Genomic DNA, 19708 nt, shown 5'->3' with positions numbered 1-19708 from the left:
TAGGTTTTGTCACTGATCTGCCATCTGTAAAATTTTCCATCTGTCACTGATCTGTAATAAACACTTCTGAACCTTGGTGTTTTTTTTTTCCTATAAAATGGGGACAGTAAAATCTGCCTTGCAAAATTCTAGAAAGATTAAATAAGATAATTCATGGGAACAATATTTATATTGTATAAAATATATATGTATGTGTGAATTGCTAATCCCATAGACTGAGAAACTGAAAAGAAAACATTACATGTCCAAGGCCACATAGCTATTTGGTGCCCTGTCAAGAGTAGAGTCCTTCTTCTTGTTGAACAACTTCTATTAGAGTTTCTCAAAGTGAGGTCCAGGGACTACTTTAAAAAAAACACATATTTTTGAAACCACCCAAACTGTAAATCAGAATATCTATAGGAAAACCCTTGAATTTTTATTTTAACAATGAACACAAAGTTTGGGAGCCACTGTATCTGGTCCACATTTTTTAAAACTTATACAATGTTGCATTCCCATCAATTATAGATGTGACTCCCCACCCCCTTTACTTGATACCATCTTAAAAGAATCAGTTCAGTCAAAATATTTATACTTCACTCTATTTTAAACCAATTGGGTCACTCTAAGTTGGAAGTACATCTCTGTGCAGTTTAAAAAACAGCCTTCAAATTCTGATAGCCAAACATCTCCAGCTCAAATTTTCCACTCTCCTAATGATTAATTCTAATATTTATTTTCTCTTTCGTTAAGGTCAGTTTGCAACTCTCAACCCTTGGGCAGTGATAGGCCTAGATAAAAATCATTCAACCATAGTGTGACCTATAATAAGTTTAGCAGGTGAAACCCAATTATGAAAAACTTCATGATACTGACAAACAGCTATATTCTAATACAATTGGGTTATAGTGGACACAGTGCCAGAAATTAGGTCCAGCTTTGTGGAACTTGGAAAGCAAAATGGTTTGACTTCCAGAATCTTTGAAGTGAATTAGAAACTGCTTTGAATACAATACAGATACAAAGACTGCATTATGTAGGCTTGGAGCTGCAGAGCTTCTGTTTTTTTCTGCAGGGTGGTCTTCCTGTAAGTGCTGACCATGCATGGATTAGGACTGTGGGTGAGCTGGAGAGCCTTTAGATTGTGAGCAGAGGGGAAGCATGACATGGCCTTCATTTTCACGGCATCTCTCTGGCTGTCATGTTGGGGCTGAGGTAGGAACAGGGAGACAAGTTAGAAGGCTATGGCCACAATCTACTGAAAGACAGTGGGTAGCAGCAAGGGAGAAGATGAGAAGCAATTAGCCTCTGGGTATATTTGAAAGGTAGAGCTGACAAGATTTGACCCTCAGAGTTAATTTAACTGAGCATTGTCCATATGAAAACGGCTCTGCTCTATAAAACATTTTTCAATGACGTATTTTTCAAGGAAATAACCTTAATCTTAAAGAAAAATGGACACCAGAACAAAACTAAACAATTATATATACACATAGTATAACATATAACATACATATGTATCATATATGATACACAGTATAACATATGTATCATATGAAACATAAAATAACATAAGAAAATAACATACATAAATACAAAAAATAAATATAATCTATTCACACATGCAACAAAATATATAGCCTGCATATGTTTCAGTGCAAGCATTTTATAAGCTAGGTAGGTATACTCTCAAATATACTCAACCAAATTCAGTTTTGTTTTGTTTAAAACATGGTATTTTGAAAAGCTCCACAATATAGCTGTTAACAATAGCTATATTGTTATTGCCACATTCCCTTTTTTCATCTATGAATTTTATTTTAATATCCAGTTTGAATTTTTCTCCCTTAAACTAGCTGTTCACTCATAGTATAGCAGAGTTTCCTCCCTTTCTATTTTTCTTCTGTAGGCTCAGCTTATTATCTTGCCCTTCCATTGTCCTCCAAGTTCTTAGTTTTTGAAACTGATCTTCCACTCACACACATTTCCCCCGGGAAACTTCTGTTCCACCTTTCACATTGCTGACTAGTTTTCTTCATCTTCTCTCTTTGTTTCCTTGAGCTTGCTTCCTATTGGTGGACCAATCAGGGAGGACTATTTCCCTTCACCCAGGAGGCTTATAAAACCATCTCTGCAAACTAACTAGAGGTTCTGTGATTGAAGTCAAGATATCAGTTGAAGCTATAAATAAAATGTAGCACTCAAAGCTGAAGCAGTGTTTTTTTTTTCTTTAAGTTATTCAGCAGGACACCATCATTTCATCTCTTCTACACATCTTTTTATTACATTGCATTTTAATGTTCAATATGACACCCCAAATGAAATGCTGAAGCACCCTGTGGACACTTTATTGTGTATTCCATCTCTTTTCTGCTTGGAATCAGGATATTAGTTTATAAAATGATTTTCTCAAATGAAATTAGAGAGTAAAGCAGTGTGATTCAGACATTCACAATTGTATATCAGCCTCCTATTGTGGAAGGATTAAATGTGATTTCAAACAATAGAAGGCAATCCTAGGAAAAAAAAATTATGCAGGTGAATGTGTTGATTATGATGTCACAAGTGGGCTTTGGGTTAATATCCTTCAGCAAAGATCTACTGATAACAGCTTTATTAGAGTCATGATCATTCTAGGATCAACTTTGATCACTTGGCTATCCAAAGTTTGCTTTACCTTTGAGGCTCCTCCCTGTATATTTTCATGTCAAATCTCTTTTCTTGTTTTAGTGGGATAAATTTGCTTTATGATTGCCAATAGATTACAATACGCTTGGTTATTACCATTTTGTGTTAATCATACAAGTCTTGAATTCTCAGTCAGTATTGTTTCATAATTACACTTGTCATGAAAACACAGCCTATTTACTATCCTCACAATATTTTCAAAGCACAGAGATTTAATCAGTCTGTATGTAAATAATTCTTTTCTATTGTGGTTTATGACTGCATCATCTTCATTTATAAAAATGCGTACATTATGCCCACCATGTTGTCAAATACCTGGACAGAAAATAAAATCTCTATTAAATGCCTAGGTAGAAAAAAATTTGCTCATATTTTCTAAAGAATGTTTCTGTTTCCATCCTATCTACCATCATATTTGTTGACCATTAGAGGTAGTCAAATTCCTCTCTCTATCTTCCATTCATCTCCTTTCAAGTATGAATCATAATTTATAATAATTATTACCCTACAATCATAATTACTATGAAGTAGGTACTGCTATTACTCCCATTTTACAGATGAGATAACTTAACCTATGTCATAACACTTAAAAGTGGTAGAGCTGTTAACTGAAAACAGAAATCTGATTTGCTGCTCTGTCCCCTATGTGACATCAGTACCAACCCACCACCCCATCGCTGCCAAGGAAGAGGATTGGCTCCCGTTTGAGAAGCAGTGCTTTAGCTGTGTTTTTAGGAGTGCCATTTTGGAAGAAAGGTAAATATCATCAAGCACATGGATCTGAATACTCATCTTTCCATTCAGAGTGGTTACTTTCGGTCCAGCTCAGAATTCCTGCATCCTTGCCCATACACTATCATATTAATAGCACCCAATACAACAATGAATTCTAACAGTACCAACAATGACTAAACAAATTTGAAAATGTAGGCAGTTATATAGAAAACATCTCCCAAAAAGGGCAAAGTGAAAACATTCAAATTATCAAGACAAAATGAATTGGTACCTAACTTCCACAGAAAAATTCTAAACCTCATTTTGCTTATATTGAGCTCTTGTGGACTCAAGGACACAATCTATATCTATATTGTGAAAAAAAAACAATCATTCTTTTATCCAATAGATATTAGATGAAACTCACTAGGCACCAATTGTATGTACAAACTAGTACAGACCATGAGTGACTGTACTACAGTGTACCTGGTTAAAAAAACAAAATTGTATTCCCAATCCCAGAAAGTACAGACAAGCTAAATATTTAACATGATATTTCTATTTAAAAAAATTTTTTTTATTAGTTTTCTTTATTTTTGAGAGGCAGAGAGAGACAGAGTGCATGTGGGGGAGGGGCAGAGAGAGGGAAACACAGAATCGGGAAGCAGGCTCCAGGCTCTAGGCTATGAGCCCAATTTGGGGCCTGAACTCACCAACCACGAGATCATGACCTGAGCCGAAGTCGGATGCTCAACCAACTGAGCCACCCAAGCGCCCCTAACATGATATTTTTATATTTTAAATTTGTATTAGGAATTTTATATTCATACACATGCAACAAACAATGACAATAGGACCCCTTCTTAGATCACAGATAATTTGTTTTAATCCCTCATCTCCCCCTCCCCTAGAGCTTTGAGGCCATGGAAACATAATTACAATCAACACAATCTCTGCTGTCAAGTTCAACATCTGGAGGGGACTACCTCCCTGGCTGGCAGGAATTTCACAGGACCCTTTCTACGTGTATGCACACCTTCTTATTCACTGCCTTCAACGTGTGTCCTCTGACTGACCCAGTTCTAACTGCCCCTTCATAATTCTGGTAGGTCATCTTTGTTCTTATTCTCATCCATCCCAGCTTGATCGAGGACTGCTCCCAGGTTGTGGGCATGGACTTGCCCAGCACCTGTACTCCTGTGAGCCCCATCTGACCCACCGTGGGCTCCCAGGCTCTGCTCCTGGGCATGCTTCCTGCTGGGCAGGCACCTGGCTCACCATTTGCTTGGCTTCTCTTGCAGCCTGGCTGCTCTCCTCATACCCACCTCACCTCCCTTTCCCACCTCCCTGGGCTATAAGAGCAAGCACATAAATCAGTCAGTATTTACTTGTTGACATCCAAGAACATTTCACACAAAAACATTCCATTTTCTAAGCCAGGAAATAAAGTGAAATCAAAGACATGCTTACAGGGTAATACATTCTTAAAGTCTTTACTAGCTGAAGTTTAGAGGTTTAGTAAGAGTTAGGTTTGCTCTTTTATCTTTATTTGAGATATTAAAGAACTAAATGAATAACATGCTATTCAGATCACCACAGGCAATGGAAAAGGACACGGTGTAAAACCCAGTTTGTAAATCTCCAAACAGTCAATTAGCATACCAATATGAGCAATGAGTAGACCTTACAGCCTTTCCCAAGCAAACAGGGTAATTAAAAACAAATTACTATGTAGCCTGGATGTGGTGCTTTACAATATACCCCACCTGCCAACCAGCAGCTAGATTCATTCCAAGACTGTCTGGCCAATTAGCTGCTTCCCATTGGGTGACTCAGGCTTCCTGTGTGAACACCATTTGCAAGAATCCACATCAGATCGGGCCTTTTGTTCTCAGAAGGCAGATTTTGCCGGAGACTCAAGAGTGGGTCTCTTTCTGGATAAATTCTGCCTCAGCCAGAGAATGTATTCTTTGTACTTCACTTCACAAGAGGTTGGAGATATTCCAGTTCCAACACCAGAATAGAATCCCCAGGTTCTAACAAGAAAAGAATACTATCACATATTTTTCCTACAGGTAATTGTAATTAGTAAAAGAAAAATCAAACATTGGATTTTGACAACTTCATCAAAGGCTCTCGGCAAAAAAATTCAAGTAAAATGTCTAATTTTTACTATTAAATAAAAATAAATCCAGGAAACCAGGTCAAGTGAAATGTACTGGCTTATTTTTGTGACTTATTTTGCACATGTGTGTCGAGATACAGATGATTAGAATTAAAAGAAAAAAAAAAACCAGAGCTTAAATCTTACAGCTGAAAAAATGGAGACCCAAGGTCATATAAAGGGGGAAACACAAGCAAGGCCTAGCACCCTCGACTTCACTATACTCTGAGTGAATTTATATTTATGTATATCCTCATAATATATGTATTTATTTCATGTGCATAAACTAAATAGTTCTTCACATGCATTTTTATGTGAAGGTGAAGGTGTGATCCTCACCTTCCGTATTCAGGAGGGTCCAGTAGCAAAAGACTTTGCTGACAGAATCACTCTTACTTTACGTCATAGGAGAAATGAGATCCCGACTATGCAAATAGAGAATTTTTTTTTCGTTTTTGGAAATCTGGAACATTTCATCATCCATTCAATGAACATTTATTTAACACCACCATGTGCCAGGCATAGAGACAGTGAAACTTACAGCAGGAACCATAAATAGGGTTCAATTCTTGAAATAAAACCAATCAGCACCAGCTCACTTCTAGTGCTGTGTTAAGAAAGATGCTAAGGAGCTATCTGAATTCTGGACCAAAGAGGGATTATGTATGATTTTCACTGACCATAATAAGTGTAAGGATGGTAGCAAGTGTTTTATTTAAATGATGCTCCTATTGTAGGACTCTTCTTTCAGCTCCAGTATTCCCTATAGGTTCTATCTCCCCTATTTCTGTTTAAATGTTTGCCTGAAGTTGTAAAAAAAGAATAGTTGCTTGTGGATATTTGCTTCTCTCCTTATTCTAACATGAAAAGACAAAAAAAAAGGGGGGGGGAAGAATGCAAAGAGTTAGGATTGGGGTAACAGAAATGCAGGGCAATTAAAAACAACCAGTGTGTTCACTAGGGAGGGATTTCCTGAATCTGAGCTTCACAGCTGTAGCAATAGACCATGTTAAAAATTACTGCTTTGCTTTAGCGACTGGGACAAAACACGAGAAGTATTTTGGAAAGGTTCTTTATTATAAAACTTTGTTTTTCTCTTATGACTTATAATAGTGATTTATTGAGAAAATTCACTCTTTCCTCAATGATAAATGCAGTCCAATCTTCAAGTTAAAACACTTTCTGAGTAACTTTATCAAATCAATGAGTCCTTCTTCATCAAAATGAAATCACAGATATACATTAAGTATGTGTTTAAGCTGGAAAGGAAAGAAAATCGAAATAGTTCTATTATTTCCCTGTTGAAAAGCCTTTTTGTAATCAGTACAAGTCTTTCAGTGGTGGTTTCTTTAATCATTTGGTTGGTATAAAACCATAAGTGACATGCCCTCAAAATCATGAAGAGAAGCCAGGAAGTCAATATTAAGTTCACTGTAAGAATATGATGAATTTGCACTATTGTCTGGTCTCATTATATTCTTTGTCACAAAAATGAGTTATCACAGAATTATAATGTCTAGTATGTTCTTCTTTATAATACATTCTTATTCACATGACAAGAATTACGACAAGAGGAGAAAATGGACAAAATTAATCCACCCTCATGACAGAAAATACTGCATCAAATTAACTTGTGACAGGCTAGTATTTTTGTGAAGGCATTTATTGATGGCATCTGTCTTATCAGTCTACCTACATCAGTTCTTTATGTGCTTCATCAAAGATCTATCACGAGTAGAACCCTGGAAAAAAACATCTTCTGAAAATAGTTTAGATGTAAAGGAAAGAAACAAGGGTCATTTTGTACATGATCTTTGGAGGAAATCTCTAACTAAATCAATAACTTGGATTTTACAGCCCTCCTCTTAAACAAACTCCATCCTATTTTATCCCCTTTTTTGAGAACTTCCTACCACTGGGTTTGGCAGTAGAAATTTACTTGCAGACTATATTTTAGGATTAAAAAAAGAGAGATAGTAACATTTCAAACACTAAATTAATTCACACTTTAAGGTATATTTGCTTTCTACTTTGGATCTAGGTAGTAATCAATATAAAAAATTCTTACAATAATAGATATATTGCAAATCGTTTAGCCAACACAAATTAGCTAAATATGAAAATATAATGTAGTTATTCTAAGCAAGAGGGAAATGATGTCGAGGATGAACAACCATAAATGACTATAATTCATATGTAGATAACTCTGACAAAGGTAGGCTGGAATAAACGATGTAGAGATTTTTTAAAAGAAAAACGTGCGAAGCAGTGTGATGAAGCAGAGAGGTCCCCAGCCTCGGCCAAATAGTTATCTTCAAAAAATTAGGTCTTGGGAAGTATTTTCTCTGGGAATTTACAAAATCCAGGGTATGGCCCACAGTACTGTAAATTCTGAAACTTACGCATGCTTACTGTACAAGAAAGTTCTTTGATACGCGTCCTACCGAAAGACAAGTATTTTTTGTTTATTTTGCTTAAAATGACTACTTTAATGATTGAATTCATTTTCAATGACCCATAATAGTTATGGGTTTTTTTTAATGTACCCAGAAAACTACATGGAAAAATGTTCTTCTTGTCATTAAACAAAAACAAAAATAAAACTATCACTTCAAGGGCACCTGGGTGGCTCAGTTGGTTGAGCGTCCGACTTTGGCTCAGGTCATGATCTCGCAGTCCGTGAGTTCCAGCCCCTCGTCGGGCTCTGTGCTGACAGCTCAGAGCCTGGAGCCTGTTTCGGATTCTGTGTCTCCCTCTCTCTCTGACCCTCCCCCGTTCATGCTCTGTCTCTCTCTGTCTCAAAAAAAAACAAAAAACAAAAAAAAAAACAAACTTATCACTTCATTTCTGTGTAACGGAGGTAAGGAATTATGACAAAATATGACAACTTCCACACCATGCCTCCGTTAACTCTCATTTGGATATGGATGTAAGCTGGATGATAAATGAGAAAAGACATACACGGAGCTAATCAGATCCCCAGTGATTATTCAACTGCACACATAGCAGAACACAACAAGCTCCTCAAGCAGGGTTCTCATTGATGCCTAAAATATCTTTGCTGGTCCTCCACAGTCAGAAAATGTGATTTAGCATGGTATTGTATTTTATGCCAGATCATATGCCCATTTAATTTTCTTCCAAGGTAAACACAAGTAGCATTTAGCTCAAGTGCCATTTCTGTAGGAAGGTATGAAATTTATACAAGTAAACGCCAAACTTGAAAGTACCACAAGTTGCAAGTCAATCTTGGTTTGAAGAGTTATTCTAATGTCGTTAAAACACACAAATAAGACATCTACTCTTCCAGGTAGATTTAACCAATGGGTATTTGCCATTGTAATTACCTATTTCTTATGGGAAACACACACTAATTACCTGACCTAAATTTAGAATGAAAGTATGGGGGCTAGAATCATTATTCTGAAGACTCTTGTCTGTGCTTAAATGAAAAACAGTAATGAACTAGTCAAACCAAATTGAATTCAAGTGCTTTGGGAATTGCTTAATATTTTTAACCAGTAGAACAATGTATCTTCTAAAGAAACTGTCATATGCATTATAAACAATTAAATTGTGGAGACTGACTTATTATAGATGTATATGCTCTGTTAAAATAATTTAGGATTACCTTTCACATTAAAACAAAAGAACAACATCTTGTAAATATGTGATTCACTTGTCCAAAACATTGTCTTCAGTGTGTTATGAGAAATTTAGCAATATTTCATCACCAAAAATAATAAAGCAGGCCACAGTAGTTATTTCAAATATAATGAATGTAACAAAGCTCATTTCATCAATTTTACACTGAGAAAAATTAATTTCAAGTTAGAAAATTAGGTGAATTCAATTGAAAACACACACACACACGCAATCTCATAAGCCTACCATGGTGAAATACTATGTCTAAGAGGAAAAAGAAGTGATCTAATTAAATCCTTGAACTTTAAATCTTTTATAATCATACAAATGTTGACCTCCATCATTCTTACCTCAGCACCTCTGTGTAAGGAAATAATATAGGATGTCACCAGTACTTACTACACTTCTAAACTTTTCTATTTTAATAATCCTTTATGTATCTTGAAATATTCTGGGCTATTCTGCCATTGGCAATTACTTTTTAATAGAGTATAAGTAAATGATTTTCATGATGCTGTTGTCTTTAAAATTATCCAGTCTCATATTTTTCACTGAGGATAGTGGGGCATATCCCATTCATTTTGGGATAACACATGTCGGCTACTGACTGTTCCTTCTCCCACCCTCACTTGCAGCCCTGCAGACATCTCTTTAAATTTATCCTGAACCCAATTCCATGCTTTAAGCTGCGGGAATTTGGCTGGTTTCTTCTTTATGCATCTCTACACCATAGAGTCTCCTTCATACAACTCGAGTTGTGCTGCGACTCTCTAGATGAAGAACCAAGATTCTTTACTAGTTTCCACATGAAATTCACTTTTCTTACATATTCAGGACTTGTTAGCTTGACTGGGTTTGAGGGAGGTCATGGTCTCTGCTCTCTCCAGGCTGTACCCAGTCTCTCTCATCATCTCTAATCTCCCCCTCCCCCTCAGGAATAACAAGCAAAGGCTCCCTCTTACTCAGAAGTATAGCTCCACCCAGATCTCAGCCCCTTCCTTCTCAGATCTCAGCTTCTATTCTGAGCAATGATCAAATCATGTTACCAAAAACCTTTACGTTCTCCCCTCTTAAGACAAATCCTGATTAACTTAATCTCATTCCATTTCTATAACCCATGACTCCATGCACACAAATTATTTTTCGTAAATGTTTATGAACACACACTTCATTTACCACTTAGGGGCTCACACAAAACTAATGAGGTTGGAGTGGAAGAGTCCTGATATCAATCTCCTTTACACTTGCTGTGAAACCTAGGAAAATTACAAAGCTCTCAGACTCTTACTTTCTTCTTCTAGAAAATGTGAGCAATACAATGTGGTTGCTTAAATCAGAAATCAGTTATGACAAAGTGAGAGTATGAGACAGAAATAACATTTCACATAAAGCAGCAATTCTGTCCACTATTTCACTCTTTGAAGTCATGCCCACTGGCAATGGTATGAAACCTGTGCTAAATCCATTGATGATCCTGTTGGTTAAAATTATGAAAAGAATGGGTAAATTATTTTAAAGGTCTCCTGGCCTTTGACAAGTGCAACATTGTTCACGTGGCTAGCAAGCTCATGCAAAGACATCTTAAACATTCCAAGAAAAACACTAAGGAATTAATAGTCACTGAGAAACACTGACTGAAGGAAAGTTGTAAGAACCGACAAAAATCTTCTCTAGATAATGATGACAGCCAGGGAGAGCCTAGTCTGCTGGGTGAAATCTTTCTTTTTCATTTGTTGAAGTATCTCTAGGAGGGAAACACTGAATGGTTTGATTTCTGAATGGGATCTCTACTGAATTATATACAAACTGTATTACATTACTATATGCATCATATAGATTTGCATTACTGGAGGATTCATTGTAGAATTTGTTTAACTATACTGAGTCTATTTACATAACATCTTATTAATATACAAATTTTCAGGAGTACATCTAAAGACTTGTAGAGCTAGAAAAATCCATAAGGTCTTCTAGTCTCATTTCTTCATTTACAACTAAGGAAATAGCTATATAAAATAGTTGCACTGTACTGCCTGTCCGAATAATAATTCAAGACTCTTGATTGCTAGACTAGAAGATTTGTGGTTTTTTCAATCTCTTCCATCAGTGATTCTCAACATAAGCTGCACATTAGGATCAACCAGGGAGCATTTTAAAAACAGCCATGCCCATGTGTGACCCTAGAGATTCCAACTGAATTGGTTTAGGGTGGCATCTGTCATTTACATTTGTTTTAAAGCTTCCCAAGTGATTCTAAGATGTAGCCAGAGTTGAGAACCCACTATCTTCTTTTGTGTGTGATGCTGGGCTATTTACCCTTAACTCCACATAACTGATGGCAGAAGGCAGGGTGCAAGGAATACACATGGTGATGAAGTTTACACCACTGCCCCCTGGAGGGCATCCTCAAAGTCTGACCCCTAATTCTCTAGTTCTTAGATTATGCTCTTAATGAGCTTGGTCAAAATGTGTAGTCCTGAAACTAATACAACATTGTATGTTAACTATAGTGGAATTAAAAGTTTTTTTTTAAAAAGTGCAATCACTAAAATCAAATACTCAAGTTCTTCTCTTAATTCAGAGAACAATATTAAGTAATGAAATAGCATGTCCCCGGTGTAAAGATTTTCCCCTATAATTATTTCTAAATCTTTGACAGATGTTAGAGATTATGCTAAAATCTAACGCAAGATGGTATCTGATTTGTTTCCTTTAAGTTTAGGATGGCAATATTTTATTATTTTGCCTATTGCCCAGTAAGCATCCTGAATGTCAGATGTATTGCCATCTAAACAAAGTAAGAACAACTAGCCAAATTCCTTAATCTGTATCCCACTTGATTTCAGTTTCCAAATCCAGAAATTTTACATTTGTTTTGTCTAAAACAATCTTGAAAACAGTAGATAATAAAAGAAATATTCACTGGATTGGATTTTATTTTTCTCTTCTAGTTTTCTAATAATCTGTTGTTTAAGACATTTCCTCTTTTTCCTAAAAAATAAAAGTCTAAAAAAAAGATATTTCCTTTTTTCACAATTTTCACAATTCACAATTTTTTTCAGCTTTGTCTCACTCACTAAAGATTCTAGTTTAAGATTCAAAGAATGAGCCTAAGTCACTAGAAAAACAGAAAATCATGCAAAATCTCTGAAGTTAAGACTAAAAACTGGTTTGGTGAACAAAAAGCAGAAATTCGGTATAGTACGTGGAGGGAGAAAGAGCATATGAATGCTAAGAAATAAGGCCAAAAGGCAACCAGCTGACCATCAGCCTATTGTCAAGACTGAATGACTTCCTATATCCCCTGGGTCTTCACTCTTATCTGATTAGATCTTCCTGTGCTAAAGCAGTGCCCTGATCATCTTCACAACCACTGACTATGGCTATAAATTTCCTGATCCACACCAGCTGCCAAATTACAATTCCTAATATACTACTTGGCACTTCTTGTTCAAAAAATTATACAAACTTTCCTTAGCTAGATGAGTTTTAAAGTTCTACAGTCTAGTCCCAATTTACTTTCCATCCCTTCATTGTCACTGGTGAGGAAAATGAGGCCAAGGTCACAGAGTAGTAAGTAGCAGTAAGTAAATGCTCTGTCTGGGATTTTAACTTAAATCAGTTTAAAGTATATCCCTCTCACACATCTAGGAAGCATTATTAAAGGGTTAATATTGTGGTTATAGTGGTATTTTGAGCTGGACTTGGAAGTCAGTAGGGGTGGGAAAAGGGAGCAAAAAATGAGCTAATAAGGGCATGTTGGGGGGCACCTAAGTGGCTCAGTCAGTTAAGCATCTGAATCTTGATTTTGGCTCAGGTCATGATCTCATGGTTCATGGGATGGAGCCCCATATCAGGCTCTGTACTGACACCATGGAGCCTGCTTGGGATTCTCTCTCTCCCTCCCTCTCTGCCTTTCTCTCTCTCTCAAAATAAATAAATATGAATTTAATTAAAAGGGGGACATTTACCACCTAGTAACCCTGGTATTTTGGAAAATATGTCCCTGCCCCACCTCCAACAGGCCTATAATTGCTATGAAGATAGCATATTATCAGACATGACCCTGCCTTCTTGGCTACAGCTGAATGATCTAGAGATGGGTGGACCCATGTTAGACAAACCAGAGTCCTTCCAAGGTGGGTGGTTGTTGGCCATATTTCCCACAGTGGAGAATACATCTAGGCAGTAATTAAGAATGACACCACAATGGCAGAGAGATTTCTAAAGGCAGTTAAGTCCAGGGATTCATTTGTTAATGCAGCCTAACTGCTTTGTGATGCTTCCTCCTGTAACATTATAGCTCTATAAAACAGTCCAGTATATTTTGAATAAATCTCATCTTTTCCTTAAACTGAGTCCATCTGAGATGTTGTCACCAGAAATCCAAATAATCCTAATTCATACATACACTTTCAGGGATGAGTTGTTGCAAGTGACAGACCTGACTGAGTCTGGTCAAGTGGGAGAAGAGTGAAAATTCCAAGATCCTGAGCAGAGCAGATGGCAGTCCTTGCTCCATAACAGCAAAACAGTTGGTTAAACTATCACTGCTTGTCTTTTGAGTGCAGATTAAATGCTCTCAAATCTAGAGCAACTGAGGACAAGATATCAAAATTTAAGGAAACTAGAGAATGTTGGCTAACTCTTATAATGTAAGTACAGTATTAATGGGGAAAAATGCTGCAAGCTGGTCCCCTTGAAAGCAGTAGAGAACAAATGGAAGAATATAAATTTGTTATGGAAAATGCTTTCTATCTAGATATTTGAAACCAGATATTGAGACCAATGAAGATCAGACAGTCAAATGTTTTTGTGAATAAGAGAAGAAAACACATTATCATACTCCAAAAGAGGAGGCCAATTAATAAACTGTAAATACTAGAAACAGGAGTGGAAAAAGATGAGAAGAGTCAGGGACTCTGTGAAACCTGATCATCCTAGTGTCTCCATGTGCATTATACTTTCTAACTCCTGTCTGTCAAGGAAAATAATGCTTCTAATTGGAAAGCAGTTTTTGAGCAGCAGTAAACTTTCTAGTGGACTTTAAACCCGTACAGCCTCCTCCCTTTTGGGTCCATTCATGTTTTATTAGGTTGTTAGCTGCAGAGAAAGAACTCCCAGGCAGAATGTTTAAGAAGCAGAAGCCCAGAGTTCAAATACAAAGAGCATGGGCTTGACTTTCAAAGGTAGATGAGATTTCAGCAGACAGAGAAAGAAGCAAAGAGAAAGACAATCAAGTCAAAGAGCAGGATGGAAAACACCACTTTTTGTAACAGGAAAGGTGTAGTCTAGTGAGACTGAGCGAGGTGCACATGTGTAAAAGAACATAGGAAATTAAAGTTGTCGGCAACATCTGCACCACACAGTACTTTCCAGAGGCCACTCAGAAGCCTATTTCATTATTTCTGACTTCTTAGCTTCCCTTCTTATAAGCGAAGTTAACAGAACACTGTCTGCTGGATAAGTAGAGTGTTACTTTAAGTCCTCTTAGTTCTAAAGTAGCACATCACCTGGCTTCCTTTAAAATAAATCCCCAAATTCTTAATAGTAAAATATATTTCCTATAAAAAAGCTTGAGCTTTTTCTGATTATAATATACATAAACGTAAAAATGTAATTGTCTCTACCCACTTCTCCCAACACCAACAAACACAAATGTACTGTGTTGAGATTACTCAATAAGACATGGCGTCTTAAGTAGAAAAATATTTTGAAATGAATATCGTTGAACTTGCTCGAGAAACAAGTGTCAACTACTGCATATATGTATATAACTGCACTGTTTCAACCTGGTAGCCAGTAAGCATATACGAGTCTTTAAATTTAAATTGAAAATGAGTTTCACAGGCACTCTGACCACATGTCAAGTGCCTAACTGCACTAACCACTAACATGGTTAGTGGTTACTGCATCAGACAGCACAGTAAAGAATATTTCCATCACCAAAAAGGTTCTGTTGAACAGCACTGGTTTACATATCAATTATTTGGAATGATCTAACTGTAAGGCTCAGTAAAGTGGCTTTAAATCTTGTGTAACAAGCAGTTAGGCTCCCCGTTTATGAGGGGCGCAGGAAAAAAGGTTTGTAGACGGGAATTAAGCTTTGGGGAAAAATCATAAAAGAACAGAAAGATGGACACTAAAAGTAACTAAACAAGGTCAAGACGAGCTTGATGCTGGTTTGATAATATTTCAGTGGTATTTTTAACCCCCCCTTCCATGGGTCTTTTCCCAGCTAGAGTCTTTTCAGATCCGGCCATTATTCTGGAACCTCCTTTAGAATCCCTTTCTTATGTTTTCTAGTCACTGAAAAGGAATAAAAGCAACAGGATAGTGTGTCCAATAATCACAAGATTTGAACTGAGAGAGCCAACAACAATCATTTCCTCTTTTCAATATCTGAACAAAACAAAACCCAACATGACAACAAAAGCCCACAAGCATCCACGTGTGGGGTGGCAGAGGGGAGGGGATGAGGCACCCTCCTGCAAGCAGGTGTTTAGAACAAGTGCACGCATGAGCACCTCCACATACAAATTGCGAGCTTCATCTCTGCCGTTAAAATAGTCATTCCTCCATGAACAGGAAACTTCCTCAGGTTTTCTGGGAGATTTTGAACGTATATCAGAGATAGAAACTGAAAACACCCGAGTAGACAATATTTGATTCCCCTCTTTATTTCCTTCCCAACTATTGTACAACTCATACTTTTCGACCTGTTGTAACTGGGACCTGAACATTACAATGAGTCAAAATCTTCCTTTTCAACGTATTTAGAGATTTGAAATAAAAGGCAAAATCAAACAACTTCCCAGAGGCATAGTGTCTACCTACACATCCACAACCACTGCTCGCCCCAAAAGCCGGGCCTTTAGTTTTGCTTAACCTCGACTTTTTAATGTGACAGTGCAACCAAGAGATTGCAACATCGCCATGTACTTGATTAAAGATGCAGCCCCTTTATAGCACATTTCCAGTAAGATAAAATATTCAGTAGCATGATTTCTAGACAATAAATTTTCCACAGTATGACTTATAGCTGGCTCATCAGCCACAAAAGCTGAATAATAACCAAAGTTAACCTCCATATTTCTAAAAGGAAGACACTGGTGTTTCCGATCTTAATTCTTGCCTGACATTGGTTAAAGAGGTGCTAATATCCCACATTTTACAGTGCCATCAATATTGCAAATAAATGCACAACACAATGAAAATATTTATGTGTGGTACTATCCAGAAAGATATAGTTAGGAAAAATATGGTAAAGTAGAAGTAACCTCGACAAATTAGGCCTCATTGAAATACTTCCCAGGCCTTGCCCAGAAACATAAATAATTCACAGAGCCCAGCACCAAATACAGATGAAGAGCATTTGTTATTAATCCATCCCTCTTTTATTTTGGCCAGAGCATTATTCTTTCATAATGAAACTCATTGTGAACCACTTTCTGTGCTCCCTTGTATCATAACCTGCAAGTTATGAAATGTCAAATTCATCTTTATGCAACTAGTTATGCCCAAATATGGGGTGTTTGTTTGTGTGTATGTGTGTTTGTAAGCAGTCACAGGACTCTTGCGACACTAAATCATCATCAGATCATATATGATAAATTAATGTTTGGAAAGTTAATGTCACCTAGGAACTCAATATAGACTGACCAATCCATCAGTAAAACATGTGGCTATATGACAGATGTCCTTTACCTGAGAGTGGGAATTATTTAACCAGCAAAAATTTAAATTCAATTTTGAAAGTTAAAGAGACACAGTTTATTCTTCAAGAAAGTTAGTGAGAAAATGTATGGATAGAACAGGAATTGGTGAACTTGGACCTTGTCCTAAAGCCCTCTCATTAAAAACCAGAACACTTTATTCAGCTGAGTCCACTTTAAAAAAGAAGGAAACAAATTGTTTGACCTGGCTGACATCTGAAAAGGCAGTTGATCTGTTCTGTTTTAAATAGTAGCTGATGTTCCAATCTCTTTAATTTGTAACTATTATTTGGTACAACTGAGTTTTTCTTATCCTTTAATCTGAGGGATATATATATATATATATATATATATATATATATATAAAACGTTGAAGATCTTCAGTGAAATGAGAAAAAAAGCACAGATTATAAACAATGGGGGGGATGATGGGATGAAAGAGAGATAATATGTAAAAATAGAAGAAAAGATGACAGGGAGACAAAGTTGGAAAATCACATGATAGAGTATATGAACTCATCCGTACAATAATCTATGGGGGAAACAAAAGAGATATCATTAACCTTTTCAGACTCTGCATGAGATACTGGAATGGAGTGAAACTTACACCTGAGTTTGAATCCCAACTTTGCCCATTATTAGCACAGTGTCCTCGCCAGGTTATGGAACCTCACTGAGAATGATTTCTCCCAATTGTTAGATAAAATAATTTTGTTAAGGATTCCTTGAGGATTGAATGAAACAACCTATGCAGAGTGTCTGGCACATGGTAGAAACTCCATTAATGTTAGTTTCCATCCCTACTTAATTGAAGACACTTGTCCTTTGGTGCTGGGTAAGCATCTCTCTGGGCTCTATTCCTAGGAATGGAATCACTAAGTTATTGTGTGTGTGTGTGTGTGTGTGTGTGTGTGTGTGTGTGTGTGTCCCCTCCTTGTGCACGGGCCATGCTAGTCTTCTCTGTATTGTTCCAATTTTAGTATATGTGCTGCTGAATTGAGCACTCCGTATGTGTGCTTTTATTACTTAATCCGGTTAAGTGCCGCCAGTTTTCTCTCTGAGCTGGTTCTCGCCAGACTTCACACCCACAAACAGTGCACGATCATCCCTGGTCCCCACATCCTGCAGAATGCTGTGCTTGACTTACCTCATTTAATCTGCATGACAACTCTAATTAAAAAAAAATAGTGTTCTTCTCTCCAGCTTGCGGATAAGAAAATTAGGACATGGAGAACTAAATAACCTGCCCAATTTCACAGCTGACAGTGGTACAGACAGGGTCAAACCCAGGTGGTCTGTTTCCAAACTTTCTTTTTGTTGTTATATTCAATGTGAAACCTTTGCCCTCCTTGGCCCTGGGCAAGAAAGGTAGCCCAAACCAGTGTTCTGATTCACAGTCTCTATTCCAAATCTGTCTATTTTACACTTTGTTAACAGAAACTAGTACACTAGATGTGCAGGAGACTACCTAAGAAAATTTGAGACAAAACTCAATAGCACACTCTTTGAGCACCCCATTTTGGCCAGATGCTTTCTAGATGGAACACTGCACAGACATTCAGTTGAATAAGAGTTTTCGTCTTGAAGGAACAAAACATATGTTCCTAGAAATCAGGAACGTATATAAGCAAATATTTAGTCCTTCCCTTTTACCCCCAAAATGCTGCCAGCACTTTCTCTGGTGATTCTATAGATGGAACCTGGTTCTTTAAGCTATTAAACAAAAGAGAGTTGCCATTTGGGGAGATTCCAAAAAGTGGCAGGGAGGGGGCGGTAAGGGGAATAGTCCCCCCACTTGCCATCCCACTATTCTCCCTGTGCAGGCAATAAGAGGGTGTATTGTCTGTAGAATATTTAAAAACAGTAATCAAATCAATTTAAAGAAGTCTGCTTTTTAAATTATCACCATGCAGTGGCAATTCTAAACAATGTCAGTGATAAAATATTCAGTTTCCACCCATTGGGGTAAACCTACCTTTATGACACTTATTCTAAGAAACTGCTATATTTCAAAAGCAAAAGCTAAAATTTGACCTTGGAGAGCCTGTTAGATCCTTGTTTACCACCTTAATGTAGTTTTATTCGTTAGTAACACAAGCAGTGGCCCATTGTTCTAGGGCAATCCCTCACTTGAGAAAGAAATGTTAACGCATTCCATCTCATAATGTAAAAACTCACTTCACTGGGAGAAGTATACAATTCTATAGAGGTTATTCTGCCAACTGTTTTTTTTTTTTTTTGCTACCTTTGTTTGAGATGGGATATAGAAAGAAAAGAGAAAGAAAGTTCCCCAGTACAGGATGGATAAGCTGTTGGCAGGCCCAGGTAAAACGCTGGTTTTAGAAAGGGGCATAGAAAACAGACTCCAAGAACCATGGTGTCAGATATCTGTATTTAGAGTTTCCTACTCCATACTACAGGAAAGCTTTGTCAAAACACTGCAGTCTAATGTTATTTGCACTTTGAGGAATCACAGGAAGGATCCATGTCCACACAGAGAATAAGAGGAATACACAAATACCTTCAGGAACATGGGGTAGCATTTATGAGATGATAAAAGGATACCAGCAGAGAAATCCAGAGAAATTCGGAGGACAGTGTGTCTAGGAACAAGAAGAATGAATGTGGGAAATGCATAAGCCTGAAAATCACAACTGTATGCCTAGAGGCACCATGACCATGAAGGGTTGAGTGGATCCTTGAAGAGTTCACATCTCTCTAAAAGTTCAGCCAATACCCACCACTAGCCAGTTGTTTTCCTGTGTATAAAAGCATCTAGATCTACTACTATGCTAAGGGA

The 19708-nt window shown here is 37.1% G+C and overlaps 1 non-coding gene across 1 annotated transcript; it reads right to left on the bottom strand.

Annotated features, from left to right (window-relative positions):
• Window positions 1-17804: 17804 nt before the first annotated feature.
• On the bottom strand, window positions 17805-17912 carry LOC113600076 (U6 spliceosomal RNA). Its single transcript, XR_003421044.1, has one exon. It is a non-coding gene; the product is annotated as a U6 spliceosomal RNA (small nuclear RNA).
• Window positions 17913-19708: the final 1796 nt, after the last annotated feature.

The sequence above is a fragment of the Acinonyx jubatus genome, chromosome C2 (assembly GCF_027475565.1).
Source record: "Acinonyx jubatus isolate Ajub_Pintada_27869175 chromosome C2, VMU_Ajub_asm_v1.0, whole genome shotgun sequence".
In the NCBI taxonomy this organism is placed as follows: Eukaryota; Metazoa; Chordata; class Mammalia; order Carnivora; family Felidae; genus Acinonyx; species Acinonyx jubatus.
The sequence above is the reverse complement of the archived record's forward strand: the minus strand, read 5'-3'. Positions and strand labels throughout refer to the sequence as shown.